Raw genomic sequence first — 10,393 nt, forward strand, 5'->3', positions numbered from 1 at the left:
TGGCTTCCAGGACTCAGGGCCCTGCCCTGACTTGGACGTGGTGACTAGTGGGAGGCAGGGAGTGGGGTTTGAGGGAGCTCCCCTTCTGGGTCCTATGGGATTGGGCAGGGAGAGCAGGCAGGAGATAAACCCCGGCTGTGTCAGGATCCTGAGCCCTGGTGCTCCTAGGAGGGGGCATGTGGCAGGTGAGTCTCCTCTGCCTGCTGAGTGTGATCAGGGCAACAGGTCAGATTTCCTGGGATTTGCCTGGCAGCAGAGGCAAGGACAGGGGGTACGGAGACAACCACCCCACCTTAGAGGCAGTTGCTCTGTGTTGCCACTATGGACCCTGCAAGGAGAGATGCAGGTTAGACAGCAAGAAGGACTTCCTTCCTGAGGGGAGGGGTCTTTGGGGGAGTCTCAGTGGCCAGCAGAGCCAGCCCCTGTCTTTGGAGGTGTCAGGAGGACTGAGGCCCTCTGGAGGATGCAGACAACTGGGGGTGAGGACAGAGCAGACCAGGGAGGGGAGGCAGTGGGGGACAGTGACCTCACCTCTGGACCATCCTGCTCCTTCACCTCCTGTGCCCTCTCTCCCTTCTTTGGAGCTGGAGGGTTGGTTTTCAGCGGCTCACTCCTGAAATCCCCAGCATGCAGAAGTCCCCAGGGGAAGGTGACGGGCTTCCTCTGTCACCACTTCAGATGGGAAGACAGACATGGCTGCCTTGGGTGTGTCCAGTGGAACCCCTCACCTGGCACCTGGACCAGCTGTTGCCTAGCCCCCAGGCCTCCTGTTCTGGCAAAGCAGGGTTGTATGTGCTGGGGGCTGACACAGGTCACTCGACTCCTCTGGATCCTCTGAGGGGATCTCAGGGTGTGGCCCTGGGTGACCCCAGCTCCCTGGGCCCATGGAATAGGTGGGATGGGTGCCACTCTGTGGTGGCCACACCACTAAACAGGTCTGTTTCCCCTTCCTCTCTTTCAGTGCTGGGAGAATGCAGTGGGGAGGTGGCAGGGTGGAGAAGCCAAAATGCTCAGTGACGGCCCCTCAGGGACACTCAGTGGCTACCCAGGCCCAGGAGTGCTTGCAGGACAGGAACAGATGAGGTTTCTCTTCCTCCAGGTGCTTCTCTCTGCAGCTGGGCTGGTGGGGAGGGCCAGGATCCCACACTCCTGCCTGTGACCCCATGAATGGGATGGGGGCTGCCAGGGTCCTCACCCCCTGCCCTTGCCTCATAGACTGGAGGAGACCTTTCCCTACCTACTTGCCTCTCTTTGTGATGCTGAGCCTCAGTTGCCTCATGTGTCAAACCTCGCAGGATTGTTCTGAGGATTCATGTAAGCATTCTTTGTGTTGTGTCCCAGGGGTAACAGGCGTTTGCCACCAGGCGTACCCACCCTGCCTTTCTCCCAGGCTAAAGCAGAATCATATACCTTGGCCTCCACTGCCTTCCACATTAGCAGCAGCTGCTCTGTGTGGCCACTGCAATTCAGCCTGCAAAGGACCTAGGCGCCCAATCCCCTCTCTTACTTTATTTTATTTTTTATTTTTTGGATATGGAATCTTGCTCTGTCGCACAGGCTGGAGTGCGGTGGCACAATCTCGGCTGACTGCAACCTCCGCCTCCTGGGTTCAAACGATTCTTTTGCCTCAGCCTCCTGAGTAGCTGGGATCACAAGCACCTGCCACCACACCCAGCTAATTTTTGTAGCTTTAGGAGAGATGGGGTTTTGCTATGTTTGCCAGACTGGTCTCAAACTCCTGACCTCAGGTGATCCACCTGCCTTGGCCTCCCAAAATGCTGGGATTACAGGCATGAGCCACTGCATCCAGCCTATTATTTTTCACTTATTTATTTATTTTTTTTGAGACAGAGTCTCACTCTGTCGCTGGGGCGGGAGTGCAGTGGCGCGATCTCGGCTCAGTGCAACCTCCGCCTCCCGGGTTCAAGTAATTCTCTCGCCTCAGCCTCCCCAGTAGTTGGGATTACAGGCGCTCGCGACCACGCCGGCTAATTTTTGTATCTTTAGTAGAGATGGGGTTTCACCATGTTGGTGAGGCTGGTCTGGAACTCCCAACTTCAGGTGATCCACCCTCTTTGGCCTCCCAAAGTGCTGGGATTACAGGCATGAGCCACCATACCTGGCTCCCTCTCTTTAAAGACAGGAAACCAAAGCCCAGCGAGGCAGGGTCTGGCCCAAGTTTGGCTGGCCAGCCAGCCTGGCCCGGTCTGGGAAGTAGGCTGGGGAGGCGGGAAGGTGGCTGTTGGCTGACATGGAGGAAAATGCCAGAGGGTAACTGGGCTTGTTAAGGGTTTGAGGACGGAGCCTGTCATGCTCTGCCAAAGGCTGGGGACAGGCCTCGAACCTTCCTCTCCGAATGCCTCTTTAGGAGAAGCAGGCATTTCTGGAGGACTCCTTTCCCAGGCTGCAGCAGAAACAACCGTCTGCTGCCTGTTTTCTGGCCTCCACAGTCCCCTTCATTGAGCCCTCTCTGGATGGACAGGCAGGGAATCTCATCACCTCATGGTGGCCAAGGACCCCATGGAAACCCAGGGACTTCACATGCACTTGTCACTCAGCCAGAAGTGGTGGAGATGGGACCCCAGAGCCCTGCCTGAGTGCTCCCCCCACCCCACCCCCAGCTCCACATTAACAGACACACAGGCAGACAGACAGACAGAACCTGGGCTACACAGCTCTCCAGCGCAGGTGGTGTGAGCCTGCCTCCAAATGGGTGGCTCCCTCCCAGGGCCCAACCCCTGCCCTCTCTGCAGCAGCCTCAGCCCACCTCTCAGGGAAGACAGGGAACAGAGGGAGATTTAGCCAGTTTCCTATAAAAATCCCAGAGAGACAGACAGACGGATGGGTACATATACGCTCTTTTTCTCTGCTTTCCCGTTGTCCTTCCTCCCCACCTCTTTGACTCTTTCTACCCAGGGTGTAGCCCCTCTCTGCCAGGCACTGGGCCTGATAGGGGCTGCACAGCCCTGCCCCTCCCCAAAGCCCTTCTCTCAATCTGTGGCCCCCTCCCTAACCATCAGTTCAGGTCAGGGCTTGGCAGGCTTTAAGGAGAGGTGGGATGGGGCAGTGGGTAAGGACTTGGGCTTTGAGTCAGACAAGTATAGGTCCAGGTCCAGCCACAGAACCTCCCAAACCCTGTTCTCTAATCTATGCGCTGGGATAACAGGTTAATAATGGGGTTTATCTCATGGAATTGTGAAGTTTAAGAGAGATCCTGCCTGGGCATGGTGGCGCATGCCGGCAATCCCAGCTACTTGGGAGGCTGGGGCAGGAGGTTCACTTGAGCCCTATGAGTTTGAGGCCAGCCTGAAGCCTGGGCAACACAGTCAAACCCCATCCCCTCGCAAAAAGAAAAAAGACCCTTTTTGTCAAGCACCTGGCCCACAGTAAGCCCTCAATAAATGGGGTTGTTATTTCATAAAGAAGAGGTGACATAAGCAGCTGGGAGGTGAAGAGAAAGACAGGGAAGCCTCTATAATCAGCTCTTGCATCGTCTTTCCATTTGCTTTGAAGCAAGTCCACTGCCCTGCTCTGGGACTCAGTTTCCTCATCTGCTTAAGGCAGCATGTGGACTAGGCCCTGTCCAAGTGTAAGTCCTGCTAGGGTGGGTCATGCTGGCTCTGAGTAGGGGCCAGGGTTGGGGATGCTGAGCTGTTGATGCTCAGGGCAGGGTTAGGCAGACCTGTGTGCTCCCATCACTGTCCACCTCTCCACACTTTATGACTGGGCTCCCCTAGCTTAGCTGGGGCAGGGTGGCTCCTAAGGGGACAGCTGGGAAGGCTGGGTCAGGCAGGGCAGGCTGCAGCAGGCCCAGCAGCCTGGCTGGGGGAAACACAATTAGCCTGGAATCCAGGCGGCCCCGTGAGCCCAGAGGCTATATATCACAGAGGTTTAATCAGCTGCATGGCAGATATTTGCTCTCTTGGGCCATGTCCCCGCCCCGCCTGTCATAAATTGCACTGAGATTTCAAAATACCCTTGTCCCCATGCTGGCGGGGCAGGCAGCTCTCCTTGGCATGGCCAGGAAAATCTCATTCCTCTGAAGCCTCCACTCAGGGAATGGGACCTCTCCCCCGACCAACACTTGCGCCTAAGACCTCCTTCCTGCCTCCTCCTGCGGGGAGAGTTGGGGAGGACATGGAGAGGCAGGGGAGTCACTGTGATGACCTCCATCTAGAGGTGAGAAGGTGCAAAATATTAGTGGGGGGCTCCATGCAGCAATGAGGGCCCTCTCACAATGGCAGTGACCTCCAGTGTGCCCTCTGTGGGAAGAGCTGTGTCCTAGACCCGTGGTGTGGCTCCCGGAGACAGCTGCATTGACTCTTGAGTGTAGGGGCTGGGGTCTGTCCTGCCCAGGGGGTACGGAGTCTTCACCTACCTTCCCACTGGATGTTTGCTGCGCCACCTGGAGGCTATCTCTGGGACTGCTGCCCAGCCACAACACGTAGCAGCAGGGTTTGGAACCTCAAATCACCAAGCATTTATGACCACACCAGGGTCAGACCTATGGCACGTTAATTTGCTGGGGCTCCCATAACAAAGTGCCACAGGCTGGGTGGCACTTAAACAATAGAAGTTTATTGTCTCAGTTCTGGATCCTCAAAGTCCAAGATCAATATGTGTCAGCAAGGCTGGGTGTGGTGGCTCATACCTGTGATCCCAGCACTTTGGGAGCCCGAGGCTGGAGGATCTATTGAGCCCAAGTGTTTGAGGTAACAGTGAGCTATGATCACACTGCTCCACTTCAGCCTGGATGACAGAGCAAGACCCTGCCTTTTTTTTTTTTCTGAGGCAGAGTCTCGCTCTGTCACCCAGGCTGGAGTACAGTGGCACGATCTCGGCTCACTGCAACCTCCACCTCCCAGGTTCAAGCAATTCTCTTGCCTCAGCCTCCTGAGTACCTGGGATTACAAGCGCCCACCACCGTGCCCGGCTAATTTTTTCGTATTTTTAGTGGAGACAGGGTTTCACCATGTTGGCCAGGCTGGTCTTGAACTCCTGACCTCATGATCCACCCGCCTCGGCCTCCCAAAGTGCTGGGATTACAGGCGTGAGACACTGCACCCCATCAATTTCACCTTTTTATAAGGACACTAGTCATGTATATTGGTTTAGGGGCCCACCCTATACTAGTCTGGCCTCATCTTAATAGCATCTGCAACGACTCTATTTCCAAATACGGTCATATTCTGAAGTGCTGGGGATTAGGATGTCAACATATTAAATTTTGGGGGGACACAACTCAACCCGTATCACATAGTCTCAGATGTTCAGTGACAATCTCATTTCATGTTCTGGGCACGACACCCACACCATGGCACAGCTACACTGTGACATGCACATAGGGTAAGTGACACAGATTCACCTCAACAAACAATGGGGTAATAGAGACATTTGCAGTGACCCAGGTACATCATGACAGACACACAGGGTGACAGACTTCACTCACAAGCTATAAGAGACAGACACACTATGTATTAATAACAGCTGATTGGCCAGGCACCGGTGGCTCACACCTGTAACCCCAGCACTTTGGGAGGCCGAGGTGGGCGCATCACGAAGTCAAGAGATTGAGACCATCCTGGCCAACATTGTGAAACCCCGTCTCCACTAAAAATTCAAAAATTAGCCGGGCGTGGTGGCGTGTGCCTGTAGTCCCAGCTACTCAGGAGGCTGAGGCAGGAGAATCACTTGCACCCGGGAGGCGGAGAGTGCAGTGAGCCAAGATCGCGCCACAGTACTCCGGCCTGGGTGACAGTGTGAGACTCTGTCTCAAAAAAAAAAAAAAAAAAAGGAAGCCCCCATCTGAGGCAGAGGCAGGAAGCATGTGCGCAGATTTCCGAGAGAAGGCAAAATTCACTGAGCAGCCCCAGAATAGAAATCGTTAGAGGCAGACAAGTCAGGCAGGGCAAGTTTCAGAGAAGTGACTTGGAAAGGAAAGACTGTCTATGGGAGATGGGGACCTGGACTTGAGGGTCCAGGAGAGAGAGAGAGAAAAAGTGTGTGCGTGTGCGTGTGTGTCTGTGTGTGTGTGTGTGTGTGTCTGCGTGCACGTTGGGGGGCGGGGTGGAGGCGGGCTGGGGGCCAGGGGGGCGCTGTGTTTAGCAGACCCAGGCGGCAGAGCTCAGGTCTCTACCGAAACCACCAACTGTTGCCTTGGCCTCAGTAGCCAAGACAGCAGGGGGCATCTGGAGCCACGTGGAGCAGGGGTTGGGATGGCTTCACACACTGTCACCATTTGTGAATGTCACCCTGCTGGGTGCAGGGCAAAGGAAGGTTGTGTTTTTGGCTGGTGGTTGCTGCGTCTCCAGTAAGCACCACATGCCTGGCTGTCACAGGATTGCCAGCGCTTGCTGTGGAGCTGAGAACAGGACTCTCGCTTCCTCAAATGTGACTCAGCTGGCCTTGCCGCTGCCTCTCCCTCAGTGCCTACCTTTCCTTCAAGACCCCAGTCCCCCTTTCTGAGCTACGTTCTGCAGCCCTCTCTGAGCTATGTTCTGCAGCCCTCTCTGAGCTATGTTCTGCAGCTATGTTCTGAATCCCCAGGTGTCTTGGCCTCCCCGTGTGTAGACATGTTGGACACCCTTCCAGAAAGTCCCAAGTTTGTTGTTGTTGTTGTTGTTTGTTTCTGAACCGGAGTTTTGTTGTTGTGCAGGCTGGAGTGCAATGACGCCCGATCTTGGCTCACTGCAACCTCCGCCTCCGGGGTTCAAATGATTCTCCCGCATAAGCCTTCGGAGTAGCTGGGATTACAGGCATGTGCCAGCACGCCCAGCTAATTATGTACTTTTAGTAGAGATGGGGTTTCACCATGTTGGTCAGGCTGGTCTCCAACTCCTGACCTCAGGTGATCCACCCACCTCAGCCTCCCAAAGTGCTGGGATTACAGGTGTGAGCCACCTCCAAGAGTCCCAAGTTTTAATGCTGCTTTGCTTGAAATAGACTCCATTATGCACCCTTCCATCATCCTCGGGCTGGGGCATTTCAGAGGGATACAGAGGATACAGAGCTCTGCGTCTCCCGGTCTTGAGCCCCTCCTGCTCCCTCTAAAGTATTCACAACCATTTGGCGTTCATTCGTCTCCCTCTCTATCCACTCAGGTATGAAGCGGCCGCTGAGCCCACCCCCACCGGCTGAGAAGGAGCTCCCCGTATCTGGAGCTGCTGAGTGCCCCCCTCGGCCCCCAGAACCACCTAAGCCCAAGCGAGAAAGAAAGCGGCCATCGTACACACTCTGCGATGTCTGCAACATCCAGCTGAACTCGGCGGCCCAGGCCCAGGTGCACTGTGGGGGGCGGGCCCACCAGAGGCGGCTTCGGCAGCTCAGCTTGGGGAAGAGCCTCTCAGGGCCAGGTCAGTGTGGAGGAGTGCTGCTCCCACAAATTTGGTTTGGGGAGGATCTCTGTCTGGGCCCCTCTGAGGGGCTCTGGGTCTGTGGCCTCCCTCCATGGGGGTCTTTGCGTCTGGGGTGCCCTCAATGAGGTCTTAGGGTCTGAAGCCCCCCTGATGCCAGCAAGTTTTATTCTGTATCTGGACAACCCTTCTGTGGGACCTCTTGGAGTCTGTGGGTCCTTAGGTAGCCTCTTGGGTCTTTGTTTCTGGGGATTCCGCCTGTGGGATCTTTTGGGATCAGGACTCCTAAGCAGCCCTTCTCCAGCCTGGAGCCTCCTGGTAGCCACAGGCTTTCAGACAAGGACCTCATCTGCGGGGTGGGGGTCCCAGGCTCCAGCTCAGGTCTGTGGTCTCTGAAGGCCAAGGTCAGCAAGGTACACAGCACTCCAACCCAGGGACAAGGCAGAGGCCCCTCTTCCTTTGGATTCCCTGCCAGGATTTCTGCTTCTCCCTAGCTGGGGTGACTTTGCAGAGGTTTGGCTATGAGCTTGGAAGGGGCAGCTGGCTGCAAGGCAGATTTCTGGGGGAAATGGGTGAATGCCTCCATGAGGGTGATTCTAGCTGACAGGTGCACAGGGGCCATAGGGAAAGTAAGAACCGGCCAGGTTGCTGTTGGCAGAGCAAACAGATTCACATCCAGGCCCAGTGTGGGGAGGTGGGAAAGGTGGGAACTTACCCCGGCTCCTGGGGGAGGCCGACAGAAACCTACCTTGCAGCCCAGGTTGGCAGGTTTGCCGGAGGCTACACTCTGACCTCAGACACCCTCTTGAGGGCTGTCTTCTCTTTTGGTGATATTCATGGGGCACCCACTGTGTCTCCCGCTCCATACACACACACTCCTGTAGGCCAGAGACAAGTAAGATCCAATCTCTCTGCTTACCACCCTCCCCAAGATTGAGTGGGTCTTTTGGGTGGAGACAGATGTGAAAAGAGATGAGGGTTGTGGTTGCCACATGGGACATACCCTCAGGGCACAAAGGCAAAACTGCAGTCCCTGGGGACACCAGGAAAGTCTCGTGAAGGAAGAGGGGGCTAAGCCTCTGAACATAGAATACCCCTACCCGACGGGAGTAGGGGTATTACAGGCAGAGGTCACGGCATAAGCAAAGCCAGGATGCTGTGGTGACTGGGACCAGCTTCTCCCCACCCAAGCATTTCAGGCTGGACACCAAAGGCATGACTCTGAGCAAGAGAGTATCTGACTGATGGGTGTTCCTGGAGTGTATGTGTCTGTCTGGATTCAAAAGTCCCTCATTGGCTGGTCATGGTGGCTCATCCCTCTAATCCTAGCACTTTGAGGGGCTGAGGCAAGTGGATCACTTAAGGCCGGGAGTTTGAGACCAGCCTGGCCAACATGGCAAAACCCCATTTCTACTAAAAATACAAAAATTAGCCGGGTATGGTGGCACACACCTGTAGTCCCAGCTACTTGGGAGGCTGAGGCAGACGAATCACTTGAACCCAAGAGGTGGAGGTTGCAGTGAGCCGAGATTATGGCACTGCACTCCAGCCTGGGCAACAGAGCAAGACCCTGTCTCAAAAAAAAAAGAAAAAGAAAAAGAAAAAAAAAGTAACTCATTAAGTCACCAAATATTTATTGACTGTCTACTAGGTGTAATCTGCTTTTGGGAGATTCACATTTTTAAAAGACATCATATCTTCCTGTCAGGGAAAAGCTATCTAAATAACTACACATGCAGATGAGTTTGTTCCAAAATAATAACAGAATTCCTAGAGGTGGATTCAGGATGCCTCAATAAGTCAGAGGAGGGTCCAGGTGTAGTGGCTCATGCCTGTAATCCCAACACTTTGGGAGCCCAAGGTGGGCAGATTGCCTGAGTTCAGGAGTTCGAGACCAACCTGGGCAACATGGCAAAACCTCATCTTCGGCCGGGCGCGGTGGCTCAAGCCTGTAATCCCAGCACTTTGGGAGGCCGAGACGGGCAAATCACGAGGTCTGGAGATCAAAACCATCCTGGCTAACACGGTGAAACCCCGTCTCTACTAAAAATACAAAAAAATTAGCTGGGCGAGGTGGCGGGCGCCTGTAGTCCCAGCTACTCGGGAGGCTGAGGCAGGAGAATGGCGGGAACCCGGGAGGCGGAGCTTGCAGTGAGCTGAGATCCGGCCACTGCACTCCAGCCTGGGGGCAGAGCGAGACTCTGTCTCAAAAAAAAAAAAAAAAAAAAAAAAACCTCATCTTCTAAAAAAAACAAAATATTAGCCTGCTGTGATGGTGGGTACCTGTAGTCCCTACTATGCAGGAGGCTGAGGCACAAGAATTGCTTGAGCCTAGGAGGTGGAGATTGCAGTAAGCTGAGAACGTACCATTGCACTCCAGCCTGGGCAACAGAGGGAGACCCTGTCTCAAAAAAAAAAAAAAAAGAAAGAAAAGAAAGAAGTCAGAGGAGGGGGAGGTAAATTGACACAGGAAGTGACATTGATGGTGGATACTGGAGACAAAGAGAGTCTACTAGGTGTAATCTGCTTTTGGGAGAGAAATGGGGTTTTGCCATGTTGGCCAGGCTGGTCTCAAACTCCCGGCCTTAAGTGATCCACTTGCCTCAGCCCCTCAAAGTGCTAGGATTAGAGGGGTGAGCCACCATGACCAGCCAATGAGGGACTTTTGAATCCAGACAGGCAGGGAAGCAGCCAGAGCAAAGGCCTGCAAGCCCATGGCCAACATGGTGAAACCCCATCTCTACTAAAAATACAAAAATTAGCCAGGCGTGGTTGTGGGGTACCTGTAGTCCCAGCTACTTGGGAGGTCGAAGCAGGAGAATCACTTGAACCTGGGAGGCAGACATTGCAGTGAGCTGAGATCATGCCACTGCACTCTAGCCTGGGTGATAGAGACTCCATCACAAAAAATAATTAAAAAAGATGCCAGCAACTGCCCCTGAGGTGGGGGGCAGGGTGAGGGGAAGCATGTTGGGACCCTCAGCTGCCCTGGATGCCTCTTCCAGCTCTGCCCAGGTGGGCACTAGGCTGGTGTGCCCCTC

This window comes from Trachypithecus francoisi, unplaced genomic scaffold, assembly GCF_009764315.1.
Source record: "Trachypithecus francoisi isolate TF-2019V2 unplaced genomic scaffold, Tfra_2.0 Lachesis_group20, whole genome shotgun sequence".
NCBI lineage: Eukaryota > Metazoa > Chordata > Mammalia > Primates > Cercopithecidae > Trachypithecus > Trachypithecus francoisi.